Source organism: Wasmannia auropunctata, unplaced genomic scaffold (genome assembly GCF_000956235.1).
Source record: "Wasmannia auropunctata unplaced genomic scaffold, wasmannia.A_1.0 LD336111.1, whole genome shotgun sequence".
Taxonomy (NCBI): domain Eukaryota; kingdom Metazoa; phylum Arthropoda; class Insecta; order Hymenoptera; family Formicidae; genus Wasmannia; species Wasmannia auropunctata.
In genome coordinates this window covers 3,970,076-3,974,065 of record NW_012026779.1, presented here as the reverse complement: position 1 = coordinate 3,974,065, position 3,990 = coordinate 3,970,076, and the positions used below count along the sequence as shown (strand labels likewise).

Below are 3,990 nucleotides of genomic sequence, written 5' to 3'. Positions count from 1 at the left end.
CGCGTGCGTGTGCGTGTGCGTGTGCGTGTGTGTGTGTGTGTGTGTGTGTACTGTACATGTACGTGTGCATGTGCGTGTGCGTGGGCGTGGGCGTGTGCGTGTGTGTTGTAGGATTAGTATTCAGCAACCTAAAAAATCTGTACATATGAAGGACATAATTGTAAAATATTTGATAGATCTTTAATAATCTACACAATTTTGATACAATAAACCCTATTGATCATAAATATCTTTCTAGCTATATTTGGCACAACAAATTCTTTTTACAAATTAAAAATACTAACAAACATGTTTTGATTACAATAAAATTTCTTCAATATCACCATAGTTATACACCAGTAATGTAGTAATAATATAATATACTACAATATAATAATATAATATAACACTATAATATAATAATATAATAATACCAAAATACTATACTAAAATGGCTTTCTGCAACTTTAGTCGTAAATTATACAAAATTGTGACATAACAGAAATATTTCATAAACGAAATTATATTCAGCGTCCAAAAATTATGGAAAATAATCACTCTCGTTCTCATTATGTTTAAAAAAGTTATTTTATAGTGTAATATTTTACATATATATATATTTATATACTATGTGTAATATTTCATATATGTTTATATAAAATATTACACGTTCTTATTATGCATAAAAAAATTTATTTAAAAATCAAAATAATCAAACTTGCCAAGAATATGTATTATGTGTTGCATATTATAGTATTAATAAAAATTTACCAATAGTCAAGCACAATTTACTGTATTTCTGATATTGCTAGAAATATACCAGAAAACAAGCAAACTCTTGATGGCAAAGTGTAAACTCTATTCCTGCTATTTCTGTTACTTTATAGTTTATAAATTATGACAGAAATTAAGTTTAAAGAGAAACACAGGAATCTATTCTACAATTATCAAATTTATTGGCATATTGTTGACATATTCCTATCATTTTGCTATCTAATAAATAAATAAATAAATATATAACTATATATGTATGTATGTTTTATGTAAAATTATTGTGTATACAGGGTGTCCCAAAACTCTTAATTAATATTTTAAGGTGTGAGAGAATGAAATTTTGAACTAAAAGTTTCTTTATCAATTTTGGCTCAGACCATTATTTACAGAGTTATTAACGAATAAAGTTAATCAATTAGATCGCATTTACCTGGAGTATAAAGGAGCCTATCATGCCGTGCGACTTACTCCTCTCGATTAAAATTTTATTCTAATTTTTCATATTAATAAATAAGTAAAAGTTCTAATAAATTCTTGACCATTAAACTTTTCCTTATTGAAATAAGTAAATAATAAATAAGAATAAAAACAATCAGAAATTAGATAAATTTTGAACTGTAATTTATTTAAATTAGATAAATTTTGAACTGTAATTTATTCTTATTTATTTATTTGTGTGTTTATTTATTTATTTATCTACCTTATTTATTGATTTATTCATTTGCTTATTTATTAATATGAAAAATTATATAGAATAAAATTTTAATCGAGAGAAGTAACCACAAAGAGCCACATGGCATACTATGCTCCTTTGTACTTCGGCTAAGCGCAATCTAATTGATTAACTTTATTCGTTAATAACTCTGTAAATAAAAAATGGTCTGACAATGAGCCAAAATTGATAAAGGAACTTTTAATTCAAAATTTCAGTTTCTTTCACACCTTGAAATATTAATTAAGAGTTTTTGGAACACTTTGTATATACAATAATTTTATATAAAATAAACTATGTATATATATATTTATATATATGTTATACATATGTATTTATACATAAAAATATATTTCAATTATAATTTTCTGAAGTGTTTCTTTGATCCTGTATATGGACAAAAATTTCTTCTTTTTAGCTTCTGTACTTTCTTATCTTTTTTCTTTCAGAAAGGAATTCATACATTTTAGGCGATTTAAAAAGCATGCGAAGAACGTTAAATTCACCTTTTTTTACTCAATTTCACTTGCTGAATCTGAAAATCGTAGTTAAAATTATTCTAGTAGTCAGAAAATATTTTTTCTTACATTTTAAAGTAACAGAAAAAGCAGCGATTAATTATATTGCTTTGTTGAACCATGTCTGCAAATTTCTCTTCATTTTTATAAAAACATGTTTTGATAATTTGATGTTACTTAAGCCCTCATCCTTTTTCATCAAGGTTTCAATAGTTTACGAGATATTTTATACTTTATTATGCCATATTTCAACGTAATATAAAATATTTCATAAACTATTAATTTCTTAATAATTGTACTTTAGTACTTTTATATACAAAATAATGAGACAAATCAATTGTAAAGAAAATACTTAGTAGCTATTAAAAAAATATGCAATTTACAATATAGAACTACATATTTTTTTTTTTTTAACTGAGTGCTTTCTTTACACCAATCAATAATCTTATTATTTTGTGCATAAAAGTATTAAAGTACAATTATCAAGAAATCAATAGTTTATAAAATATTTCATATAATGTCGAAGTATAAAATATATATAATAAAATATAAAATATCTCGTAAACTATTGAATTTTGAATAGTTTTATGTTAATATTTTTATAAGCAGAATAATTAAAGGAATTATACTATGTAAACAAAATTATATAATTTGATATAGAAAAATGGTGTTACTCTTTATATTGACCCTGATAAATTGATTTTTTTCAAAAATTATTTATATCATTATTTGTCCTCCTTCAGACAATATAATTTTTATCTGAAACATTGTTTTGCATCTTTTATACTTCTCGAGATATTTCGATGCAAACCTTAAAATGTATACATAACTTAAGATAACTTGCAGATTCTCAAACCCTGATGAAGAAGAATTGAGAGCTTAGATAACATCAAAACATATTTTTATAAAAACAAAGAAAAATTTGCAGACATGGTTCAACAAAGTGATAAAATCAATCACTACTTTTTTTCTGTTTAAAATATGAACAAAAAATATTTCCTGGATACTAAGATAATTTTAGCTACGGTTTTCGGATACAACAAGTGAAATTGAGTAAGAAAAAAGGTTAAATGTTCCCCGCATGCTTCCCAAATTATCTAAAATGAACTTCTTTTATTTTAAATTACAAACATAATTCTCTGTACAAAATGTAAAAAGACGTATGGATAAAAAGAACAGATATGACCATATTATAATTTCTTTGTAATAAACATAATATGTCGTAAATATGTTTTAACAAATTAATTAAGAGTCATAAAGACGAAAAATAAATGTTTTCGTAAAAATTACATTAAGTTTCAAGGTTAAGTTAGAATCATATTACCATTCATTATAAAATTATACTAAGAAAATAGCATAAAAAGATAGTTATTTACCTGATAACTTTATAAAAAATTCAATAATATAGATAATACAGATATCCTGTTCCACAATTTTAGTTGATGAAAAGAAAAGCCAAATAAAGTTCAACGGATGAAAGATTAATCGACTCCAGATTGATCGTGCGAACCTCGTACTGTACCCATGGTGGAAGTATAACACCTTCCACCATGACTGTACCTCATGCAATAAAAGTCACCAGATTTCCGATTACCAACGTTGAAAAAAATAAATTCTCTCAATGAATATATTTAATTATTAGGGTGCGTTCCCACTGAGCGCGTCACGCGTTCGCTTCCAAATTGACCAATCAAAACATCCCATTTTATTTGCTGCGCGATCCAGGATTTTATACAAAAAAAGATTATTTTATCTCTAAAATGTCGAGTAACCTAATCGATGCGTTGCTCAAGGAGTCGCGCGGCAAATGATGATAAAATGAAATATTTTTGTCAATTAATCGTGACGCGTTCAGTGGGAACGCACCCTTAGAGAGGATTCACATTGAAGCCAAAAACAGAATGCAGAAAGGCAGAAAACCAATCAAAAATTGCACTTAGCTACCAAGTGCTGCACTTGCTAGTACCACAGTATAACCAGTATAGGTCCACTCAGCGAAAAACTGAG

General features: G+C 26.1%; 1 protein-coding gene across 2 annotated transcripts in view; it reads right to left on the bottom strand.

The window, feature by feature from the left end:
• Positions 1–3,535, bottom strand: part of LOC105450094 (FAD synthase-like) — a 65,360-nt gene extending 61,825 nt beyond the window's left edge. For both annotated transcript variants that reach the window (XR_974429.1, XM_011689756.1), the window contains exon 1: positions 3,360–3,535. The gene's annotated coding sequence lies outside the window, so the exon portion shown is untranslated. The remainder of the gene's footprint in view (positions 1–3,359) is intronic.
• Between the last annotated feature and the right edge of the window lie 455 nt (positions 3,536–3,990).